This window comes from Habropoda laboriosa, unplaced genomic scaffold, assembly GCF_001263275.1.
Source record: "Habropoda laboriosa isolate 0110345459 unplaced genomic scaffold, ASM126327v1 scaffold153, whole genome shotgun sequence".
Lineage (NCBI taxonomy): Eukaryota > Metazoa > Arthropoda > Insecta > Hymenoptera > Apidae > Habropoda > Habropoda laboriosa.
Window position 1 is genome coordinate 969850 of NW_017100272.1, and position 12490 is coordinate 982339.

Genomic DNA, 12490 nt, shown 5'->3' on the forward strand with positions numbered 1-12490 from the left:
GAGATGGAGGGGATGAGAGAAGGTTCGGGGACTTGCAAAGGGTTGTCGGGAGAGCGGCAGATGTTCGTGGCGTCAACCAAATTATTAAATGTCGTAAGTTGCGCGCGCTCCACTTCAACCCGGAGATTGTTGTAAATAAATTCTTCCTGATTCTTGAACGAACCTCATTTTAACCGTTTCAGCGGTCGTTGACTAAATATGTTTTATACGTATATTTCAATTTTTTTACTCGATTTTTAATGATTGCAATAAACTGTAAATGTATTAATTTCCAAACCTTTAATTTATGTGGTTTGTATTAATTTAATTTATTTCCGTATTGGATTAAAAGTTCGAAGGGTTAATTATGAGAATGTTCGAAGGCAGTTCAATTAACTTTTTACGATTAACTCGGGTGATATACCGGCTTCGTTACCCTGCAATTGCACCGCTCGTTTCTCATAATGTAAGTTGAAAATTTGCAACTACCGGTTACACGAAACGTGCACGACCCTTGGCATCGCGTTATTCCTGATTATGCGGTTGCTCGTACGCTCTACGACCTTGACTTTAACGGGGTCAGATCAAGCACTTAACCGCTCTCTCATTAATGTAGAAGCAGATGTGAATGCACGCGGCCAGCGACGCATGCAGCCTCGCATATCGTGTTTTAGCTATTAGTCAGCCACTCGAAATTTCATATAATGCCTGTCAATCATCCGGCGGAGTTATTTGTCTCGGGCAATCGCCGTATTAACGAGACGGAACCGTGGACGATTATGCACGGATTTTAAAGGCATCGATCATTCAGTCACTCCGATTTTTCAATATTCCCTGCGGAGATCGCCGTTTGGTTCATTGAAAAGTTCACAAGCGAAAGAACGAACGGGAGTAGCGGTGCTGTTCAGTTCGCTGAGAACTCAAAATTCGAATTTGATATTTAAAATTTGAACGTGAAAATTAAAATTTGAAAGTTTGGAGTTGAAAATTAAAATGCGAAGGTTTGGATTTGGAAATTTGAAAGTTTCGAATTGAAAATTAGTGTGAAAATTTGAAAAGTTGGAGTTGAAAATTAAAGCGTGAAGATTTGGGTGTGTAAATTAGAAATTTAAAAATTTGGCGCGAATTACAGTATCTCCGCGTGAAATAAACGCTCTCGCATAGTTCCTCCCGACAGCGGAGTATTTTCACCTGCGCACTCGAAGACGCCCAATGAACTAGCAGATGCTCGGAATCGGTATTCCGCGTCACGGTTCTACCAGCGAAACACGGGCGTATTTGTTTCCGAAGGGCTGGTGAGACGTGTTTATAAGTGGAGCGGAATTTCCCTTTGTTCTCGCCGAAGGGAAAGCCTCGTTGCTCTACCTGGAGGAAAGTGACACGAAGGGAACTTAACCGAAAAATCACCCCTTGAAAAACGAGCCTCTTCAAACTCCGCCTGTGATATTAACCATGAAACGACGTCTAACCAGATAATATTTCCTCCGACAGATCTAGACATTAGCCCTAAAAAAAAAATGCAAATGACGCAGCTGTGTTAACCACGCGAAGCGCACATCTCTATCTCTCCTTTCGATTTCCAAAAAAAAAAAAAAGAATTTCACGAAATAAACCGAATGTAACATCGGCGGCGGTATCTAGGAAAAGTTAAGTTGTCGCGTTTCACCGGAAAGATCCCCTCGGTTGCCTTGGCCCCTTCATATCCGGCCAAGCACACAAGCTCCGAGCGTTCTAAGGTTTAGACAAACTTTTTCAATGAAGATTATTCCGAAGTCTGCTAACTACTCGGCGGAGGTTCCTCCCTTGAGGGTTCCCGCCAACTTTTTTCATTCGCCTAACTTTACCCAGTCTCTCTGGTCCGGCGTGTGCTCTATCTAAAAAGGAGAAGGAGCGGAAACCCTCTATCGCGTAGAGTACACCGGGAAAACACTGGAGACGAAGAATCGGTGGTTATACGCGCATGTTGCGTTTATTGCCATCTTAAAAGTGTGTTGGCCGTCGGGCGCGAGTAGATATTAGCCCTTGAACCGCGCAATATTTCCGGCGCTCGTCCGCGGGGCACACTTCGGCCTTGTCGAGCGACGTTCCCGTCCTCTTTCATTTGTGAAAAGTGCACGCTTCCAAAAAGATCCCTACCGCGATGTTTCATTAAACTTCCTACATGAGACCGTTCCTAACCTGTGTATTCCAGAAAATATACGATAACTCGCGTTCTCTCGAAAATAGCCACCTCCGTGGCTACGAAATATAGCAACTGGTACAGGTATCCAAATGTTAGCTACAATTGGAAGACCGAATATGCCGTTGCTAACTCAAGTTCGAACGGTCTAAGATAGAAAAGAACGAATCGTACATTCTCTTCGAGTTTCGCTCGGATAGCCGTGACCAAAAAGAGCGAGAGACAATCTTCCACGTCCCGGAAGCGGCACGTTCGAGCCAAGTATCGAGCCGCCAGATGACAGGTCTTCCTCAATTACGGCCAATTATCGATCTCACGTCGATCGAAGACGCATTGCTTGAACGCGTGCGCGTGCACGGCATCCACGATCCTGATCGCGGCCACGTCCGGTGTGTATCTCGCGTCTCCTTCTCTACCAAGCTTCCGATTCTCGCGATTTATCGCTCGTTAACCGTTCAACGCACACACACGCACACACAAAGTTTCTGCTTCGACTGAACTCTCTGGTGCCTTCTCTGGTCGTCGTTGGGACCGAAGCATAATGACCGTAAGAGGAATGCACCACGCACAAGCATTCAGGCGTCAGGTTCGCTGCGGCGCCTCCGTAATTGGTCCGTCATTCTTCCACGCGTCAAAATACACACGCGTTCGATAGACGACGAGTGTGGAGGTATACAAAAGGGAGCAGAAAGAGAGAGAGAGGAAGGGCTGCTGAAGGATCTGATTAGCGACGCGTGGATCTTCGCGAGGAGAGCTGGTCGATCGTTTTGACGCTCCTTAAAGGTGGAACGAGAAGTGAGATCGGAGGGATGAGGGAGAGAAGGTGGTTCTCGGTCGATCTTCTCGACGTTTGACGTTCATTCAGGCTAACCTTTCGAGGCAGCCTCTTTTCAGCGGCAGAATAAGCCGGCCAACGGGCCGTGACGCAGGCCCGGCGTAGATAATTGAACGTTTCAGTGGCTGGCTGCCACGAGTAATAACGGTATACGTATACACGCATACAACTGATTAACGGGAGATAGAAGGGGGCGGGTTAGTTAGTCACGAGAGGGTTACACAGCCGAAAATTCTCCGGGCGTCTTCTCGCGTTTCGACGAGAAACGTCTTCATTATACGCTGACAGACGGGACCACGACCTCTCGAACCGTAGCCGGGGGAGAATACGTTTCGATAGTGGGAACAGAGTTACCCACTCGTGGACGAGATATAAGTTTTTTTTACCAGTGGACACGAATGACCGATTGATTTCGACGTGGTCACGGTGATTGTGTTCCGAGGGGTGCATGACTTGCTAATTTTAGGGTACTTTTTTTCTTCGTTTGGGAAGGTGATTTTTTATATAGGTGCTTGTTAGAAAGAAGATTCACGTGCGATCTCGACCGTAAGTGTCGGGACACTTAGAGAATATATATATTTTCTTAAATAATTGTAGAATCGTTGGGATTGTAAAAAGAATTATTTCTATGTCCTCCTACTTAGGAACACCGGTGTACGTCACTGTAAAGAGATTTTAATCAGCGATGATTAATTTTCCCAACATTTTTTCCTCTCTGGTATTTCTATAAATCCGTTTGCAAACCTATTCAAGCATTAATTCCTTCGAGCTGATCCACGTTGACAAACCGACGGTAAGCGAGGCTCGAAGTCGAAAAAAGAGTCTCTAAAGAGAGTGGTGTGTGTACGTGTATATAGGTGTGTGTGTGTGTGTATTTGAAACGCGGTTGCACGCATCCATAGCGACACTCGAGCATAATTACGGGGTCGCATTTATATCCGGGCCGCTTGGCGCTGTCACAGCCACTCCCGGACTTTGTCTCCGCGGTCGCGTTGCAAATAACGGCAGGCGCTCGCGGTTGCATACACATTCCGAATATTGGCAATCGGGGCATCGCATTTAATTTGGCCTCGGCGGCGTCCACAGGAAACGACAAACATTTTGTTCAAACATTTGACAAACACTCGTTGCCCCAGTCGGGTCTCGTCGTTCCGCCGTCTGCCTCGTCCGAAACAACTCTGTCGCTTCGGCAAACAACAAGCGAAACCGACGACGACGACGACGACCACGACCACGACCACGACGACGCCCTACTGTTGGAAAAAGGAGAGAAAAGGACGGGTGGATGAACCGAGGGGATGCTTGTTTTGCTACCATCCGCGCGCCGGAGTTCGTCCGGCTGCATACCTCGGGGCGCGTTCGTTCGCCCGCTCGACCTCTTCACCGTGCTCTTCCACTCTCTTTCTCTCTCTCTCGCTCTCTTATCCTCCCACACACACACCGTCCCCCTGTCACCTCCAGTTTCCTCTCTTTTGCACGCTTTGTGTCGTCCATTCTTTTTCTCGGCTGCTGGCCTCTCGCGTGTCTCTACCCGATGTAGTTATTGGCCCAAGCCCCGCGCAACGTCGTTCAACAACTGTTTATCGTTCACCTGTGCGTTATATTTCCCCATGGTCGCGCGTTGCATTTTATTTATTCGCCGACAGGCCACGCTTCCTACTGTTTGCCCAGCGAACAAGGGATGTTCCTCGGATAGGGTTATGTATATCGTGACTGCATCGATTCTTTTGTATCCCGCCGGTTATTAACTAAATAGAGGAACATTCCGTTTTTCTTTGTTTTTTAACCCTTTCGCTATGGAAGAATTTGCCGCTCTACGTACGCTCTATGCGAACGTACACATCAGCGGTAGAGTATAAATATCGTAATGATTTTCACAATTCCCGAGATAATGAGATGAAAAAATTCGACAAAAGTAAATTGAACACCGTGGGGATATCGAGAAATTTTTATGGGCGACTATAGTCACCCTTAGAAAGGAGAGAGTTAACTGCTCGGTGAAAGAAGGCACGACGAGATATCAGCAGTAACAGGTTGCAATTTCGAGGGAACAGTTGTAAAACGAGGATCATTGATATGTAACGAATTCGTGACGAAACACACGTCTCCTGTCAAGGATTTCCGATCGAATTTGCATCACGTTCGACGCTCTCGAAGCTCCCCGAGCCTCTAGGCATGAAAATTAAAATTGAAGAAGCGTCGTCGGTACAGCTGTAGATCAATTACACCCGATATGATATCTGGATCGTGCACGAAGAAAGGTATCCGATGGATCTTCCTCGGTGTTACGTACGAACGAGTTTGTTTCACTCTGCAAAATAGACGAGATACCCTGCTATTGTAATAACTATTAATTAGCTTATCTTTCCGTCACTCACGGAATCCTCGTGCACGTAAGGGCCAGCCAGCCTTATCCTGCAGGCTAAATGGGAACGTCACGGTGCCCGTGTAAGTGGCTTGTCTAACATTTTGATTAACACGTCTCTGCCAGAGAGACGAGCCAGGCAGAAACGCAAAAGCCAGGTCTCCCGCTCCCTCTCTACCACCTCTTTCTCTGTCTATATGGTGGTTTTATTTGTGCGTACGTAGACGACGTAGGTTGGTATTAGGTTGTCAAGAGGAAGGCGGACTGTCACTCAGAAACCTGAAAGACTGTCTGACTGTCAGAGTTGCTCGGCCACGGGGCTGGGTCCTGTGGATCGATCTGTTAAAAACATGTTTACACGCTACCACCTCGCTTTTCACCTCGTCTCTCTTTGGCCTTTCGTCTCGCGCCACCTTCTCCACCGCCTCGACCAAATTCACTCTCTCTCTCTCTCTCCTTCTTTTTTCGCTTCTCTTCCCGACACCCGTGTTTCACGATTCCCCTCTTCTACAGTCTAGCGAATAAAATTGGACGGGACCGGACTGTTTCATCGACTATTTGCTCTCTCGAACAAGCCCGGACTTTAGCTGGAGGAATTAATCTTTCCTCTACCTGCGAACAGCCTGCTCGACTCTTGCTGCTAGGTGTGAATGTAACGGGCGATCGAGAAATAAGAATGCTTTCGTTCTCGTTTCGAAGACACTTGAGGAAAATCGTGGGAATCGATCGACGATCCTGCAGGAGCAATTGCTACTCTTCCATCGTCACCGAAGCTTGATTCCACATCGAACGAGGAACGTCAGGCGGTAATCACGGGACAGTCTGTTTAGTATTCTCGTTGGATCGTCCAGTTTTGTATTTCGTCGTTGGGATTTATCGCACGGTTCCCCGTATCCGAGGATTAAATTTTCAACCGCGAGACCGGTACGCTTATTCGTCTTAATAGGTCGTTTATTCGCCGTGGTAACCGTGGATTTCAAATAAAGCATCCTCGATGTTGGATTGCCCGGTGAATCAGCTAGTCCGACATCGACGTTAGAGGCGTCGAAGCGCGACCGAGAACCATCCGATCGTTTCTCATTACCCGCTCTGAAAACGTCTAATTACCGATCGAGATCGATCGTTTCCAATGGATATCGAGTGACCGTTCAAATCTGATCAGATGCTTATTAACCAGTTCCAACTTTCGCATTTTTCCTCTTCTCCGCGTTCTTCTCCGAGAAGCCCCCTTCGACCGGAGGAGTCTCAAAGACTCGCCGTATTAAACTGGACGTTCTAACAGATGTACACCAATTAACGACATTCTTTTCCGGCTTAAATACCCGGTAGAGGGGGGGAAAAGAGAAGAAGTTCGCTCAATTGGGTTCAGGTTTCGTGATTAAAATTCCACAGGCTTACGTCTCGATTTGTAACTTCCCGTTACCTTTACGTACCTTCGTTTCGCCGCGAACTCGCTCTATAATTTCGTTCTTTCCTTAAAACCCCCCGTCTTTCTCGACAGCGTGTGTGTACGTTTTCTAATACTCGTGCTAATTTAGCTCTGTGTACGCGTTGTCCGTGTGTGGCGGGGCATCGGGACACATTTTTCAACGGGGAAGAACCAAGTGACGCACACGCTCGACAAATGGTCGACCGCCTCTATTTTCAGGCCGAGCAGCTACTCGCTCTCTGCCATGCCGGGGCAAATAAGCACACGGTTTACAGCGCGGAGGGTCGCGAGGGGTTCACGACGACGTTACTTATGCAACGCAAAACGGCCCGGCGGTGGAACGAAGGGTTGGAGGGGAGAGGAAGGACGGCAGGCAGGCTCGACCAAATTCATGCCCTCTTAGAATACAACCCTTGTGCGGAAGGGTCGCGGGCGCCCCTATATTACTTACGTTAGCCCGGCCTCTCGCCCCCTTTTATGTACGCAACAGAGTCCCGCGTATAATACTCCTTTCTGCTATAAGGCAAATGCTAGAGGGTGGCTCCGTAGCCTCGTTGGATCAGTCTCTTCTCAAATTACCCATCGTTTAGAACTCGTTTTCGCCTGTGAAGCGCAAGTGCATACAAATATCGCTGTGCCGTGATCGGTTGGAGGAGAGAGAGTGAGTAGGTTGGGGTGTGTATACGCTAATTCTGTTCGGAGGTATTAGGACACTTGCTGAATCTCGAGCGTACTGAAGTCTATTAGGAAGTACCGTGAAAAATGTTCTAATGAAAGTTTGGGGACATTCTGTAGCGATGATATGATTCTCTTGGGAAGAAAAAATGGAGAAGGTGGTATTACTTGACTAATAAAAGACGGTAGAAATGATGCATTCTAGAATCTTGAAGTACGACAAGTAGATACCTATATTTTTAGTAAAATGTGACACTAGCTTTGCCCAGGTGAGGGTTTCTACGTTTCTTCTATGAAATTTGCAGGTTCGTTGGAAATGATCTACATTATAAAATTCGATATGAACTTAACTCCTTGGTATTACAAGTTTAAAATAAAATTACTTGACTAATAAAAGACGGTAGAAATGATGCATTCTAGAATCTTGAAGTACGACAAGTAGATACCTATATTTTTAGTAAAATGTGACACTAGCTTTGCCCAGGTGAGGGTTTCTACGTTTCTTCTATGAAATTTGCAGGTTCGTTGGAAATGATCTACATTATAAAATTCGATATGAACTTAACTCCTTGGTATTACAAGTTTAAAATAAAATTACTTGCCTAATAAGAGACGTTAGAAATGATGCATTCTAGAATCTCGAAGCTTGAAAATTAGATATCTACATTTTCACCAATATGTGACACTAATTTTGCCCAGGAAATGTAATTTAAGTCGCATAATACTTTCTACACACACAGAACGGGTGTCTTTATATCTACGAAGGCCCAGTGTACCTGTATATGTAACTCTCGATACGTTCGAGAGGGGATAAATTATCGTCGAAGGTATCTGTCAAGTCTATCGACGAATAATTTAGCAATTTTTTCTGTAATAAAACAGAAATGTAGTTTAGTTATTTTACACCTGTTTTTACAACCCGATGAGACGAAAGAGGGAAAGATTAGTCGATGAACTTGTTCTATAAAATATCAAACATCTTCTTACCTAGAATCTATATAATTCGCCGAAGTATATTTAAGATAGGAAATACCGATTAGACGAAAAAGAAAAAAAGACTAGCGGATTACTCGTTACATCTAATAAGTAGCTCACGTTCTAGTTAGGATTAATAGGACTCTTAGGAATCAATCGTGAAGCGTTATACGAGATTCATCCATAAATACCCGCGAATCCTACACTAAAAAGTTAATTACACGTCAGTCGTAAGAGTTGGTCGTTGATTCACTGCTAATACCGGCTCGATCGGACGTCAACGGTCCCGGTGATCCGATTATATCGTGCGCCGATCGCGAAATCCTCTCGAACGTTAATCTGGCCTGTTGAGCTGTACCGTGGACAGGTTCCAAGCCTTGAAGAAAAGTCGATCGCGAACGAGTTTCACCGCGACAGAATCGGGCCAACGCTCGATCACGCATATTTTGCACCGGTTGATCGCGATTAAGGGTATTTAGACGCGTCCAACAAGCTAAGATCTACAAGAACGCTCGCTTCTTCCACTCGCGCTGTATAATGTTACCGTGTACACCTCGGCAATATAATGGCCACCAGTTGGTTATTCGTGATTTCACGGCTATCACGGATTACACTCATCCAATTATTCCAGTTAAAGATCGTGACTGGACGATTCTGCACGGAACAATATCCTCGTGAAGAGAAATCTCTCTCTTCTGACTTGGTGAATGCAAATCCGCCGACACGATTCCCGTATTCTACACCGGGATCGATCGATCTGTATACTTCGCAAACGAAATAATTCGACGCTTTTCTAATTCGGTAACCGTCACCTTCGTCCCTTTCCTCGTGATTAGTTAAACGGTTTATCCCATTATAGACCCGGTGGAAAATGTGATTCCCTTGGCGTCCTGATAAACTGACGCCGGATATATGACCGTTCTATTTTAATATTAACACCGGGTAAATATAGCCACTGTCGCTTTTACCGGAGTCTATCTAATTCCTGTTTAAATCGACTCTTACGCCTGTCACGGGTAACTCGACACATCGAAGTCACTCTAACCGCCAGGAGGCGGTTTCGATCGTTCGAATAATAATACGTGAATTAAGAAAAACCAGAGGTAGAGAGTACAGGGAACGTTTACACGGTGTAACGTTTCCATTTTACGGCGAATATCGTATACGTTCGAAGAGATATAAGGTTAAACCGTCGAACCGAAGCACGGCTATCAACTTTAGCCTGCTGTTGGTAGCCAGACACGCGTGTGTCTTTTCCTCGGAAGAGTCTTTACGTGTCCGATGCTAATGAATTTCCCTCTCTGTCCCACCCGCGTGCCATTCGCCGCGCCACGGAACAGAATCCCGTGAAACTCAACGGTTCACCGTCCCGACGAGTGTACGTCGTCGACAGCTGCTTTATTCTTCGAATTCCTCCGCTCGGAGAAGCTGGATGAAAGCGTTCAGGATAGAACAGCGAAGGGAGAGAGAGACATTCACGATCGAGGAAAGGAAGGAGAGAACGGAGAAGAATAAGTAGGCAGAGAGACGGCATCTTTGACAAATTCGATTCGCGTGTCACGGCACGCGGAACACGCTGAGAGCCGGAAAAGTGGAGGGTGTTCCACTCTCGCAGTCGCTAAATCAGCTAAATGGCTGGCAGCCAGGGGGATGGAAACCTGTGTAACGCGAGGTGTGACAGGCGTGGCTGACGCCATCGGCGAAATCTTGAATATTTGATGTCCCGCGTCTCGTCGACGACGCCGACGTCGTCGTCGTCCTTCTCCTCGACGAGATAAAGAGAGCCCATGGCTTTCAACATGGCAAGTAAGTCTCATCAGGCTGCTCTGTCGCGGTGAAAATCGCGTCTGCGGATCTTGATATTCGCACCACCCTTATCGCGGTAGTACTCCCACGTTACTTACTCCTTGGTGGTGTTCTTCCTCCTGGTATTATTCGAGAATTTAAACGCGACTGACGTTCCAGCTTCGAATCGAATTTTTCACTTAGCCACGTCTCGAGAATCGAGCAATACAGAATTAAGGGTTCTTACTGTGGCGGTTGATTGTGGAAGGAGGAAATAGAGAAAGAGGATAGAGACGATTTTCCAGTCGCTGTGTATGTTAGCTTGTTATAATCATGGATACTGAGGACAAGACTTGATGGCGGAAAGCTCTTTTGGTTTCTTTCTACAATTCCCCGATCCATCAGCCGAATAAGATATGTTGTGTTTGGCGGCAAATAAATCACTTTGAAGTCTCCATCTGATGAAATCTTACTATCTCATAATCATTACAGTGTTAAATGAAAAGAAGTCAGGTAATCGTCAGCCTTAAACTGAAGCCAGAGCAAGAATACAAATTTAATAGACATATAATTCCTCTTTTCTCACATCTTGACCATACTCTTCTCCACGAATTTGACTCGTTATTATAAGGCAAAGGGTTAAATTTGGGATACAGTTGGACTCAGATTAAAAGTTAAAAGAGCCAGGACACCCTGCATATGCTAATAGAAGCCTTGACAATTATTGAGAAAGGATGTCACATAGTTCGCCCCTGCTGAGGTAGCCACGACACTTTACATTTTATAAACGAAATATTTCATCTCCATCACCGGATCAAGAGACACTATGATTCGGTATTACGAGTCATTCGCGAGATATACACGAGGTTTTACGACGTGTGCTCAGGACCATACGTTTGGCGAGACGTATCAGGGTGGACGATTGAATTAAGCGTCTTAAAAGCAGAGAGCCGGCCAGTTGGACGCGGAATCATCCCCATTTCGAAATGGTGCAAACAGACTTTTACTACCCTCCGGCAAACAGAGGCCGCGGTCTGCACCGTGCTCATCCCGGAACTCATCCAATTAATCATTTTACGATCCATCGGGTTTTTCTCGACTCAGCCAACGCCCACCGGTCGCATTCATTCTCCTCGTTCCGACGTCGTCTTTCCGCGGATGAAGTATGAAAACAAGCTTGCCCCGTTTTACCCTCGCCGCTATTGATTTATATTCGCGCCGCGTTGCGTCCGACCACTTACTCCACTCACAGTTCCATTCTGCGAAAAGAACACGCGATAGGATGTCGATCCTCGAGTCTCCCAATTTTCAGCATCGAGCAGAGCGAAGTTGTTAGATGAATCCGTTCGTCGCTCGAAAATGTCCTGTGCAAAGTGTCTCCGTGTTTCGCTCCCGATTCGAATATCGAAGTTATAAAATTCGTACTGGTTTCGTTTCGTCACTGTACAGGGTGTCCCATTTATGAACGCAGAGAAAAGTTTATGAAGAAACGACCGATGAGAGTTTTAGTGTTACGATAAGAAAAATTCCACTAAAGTCATCTTGAGGATCGTTCCAAGATTATCGATATTTCTTTTTTTAACGTGTAAAATCACAAGTCGTCGAACTCTCCTTAAGGTCGGAAAAAAGTGTCGAAGACCTTGAAATTACCTGAGAGGGAATTTAAAAAATTGTTTTTCTTTCAATATCAGCAGAAATAATTTAAATACTCTTTCACAAGCGATACACCCGGTGTACAGCACAAAATATAAAAATTTTTTAAATCGTGAAAAATCTAATAAACAACCCGCTACTTATAACTCAACCAACGATCTCGCCCAAAATTTTCCGCCAGCAAGAAACACCCAGCGAAAGACCGTTCGTGTCTCGCGGCGATACGTCCACGGCCTCTATAAATGCATATTAATGCGGGCCACGCAGTTATTCACTTGGAAACGTCGAGCGTAACATCACCGCGTTTGTACGAATCCTCTATCCTCCCCGAATAGAAACGAAACTATACGTGTACATATCCCGTGATCCAGAAAGAGACCGGCACATCGAGCGAAACGACTATAGGACAGAGACGAATAGAAACGAGTTGGTGGCAACGCGGGAGGGGGGTGAAATAGAACAAACGCGGAACGAGCGTGTTCGTGAAAAGTACGAAATCGTCGGTTGATAATGGGAGCAGTTTATCAGATCCCTCTCCAGCACCTCTGATCTATCCTCTACCGGTAAAATCCACCCACACTTTTCCAACGAAGAACGTCGATCCTCCACCAGCCG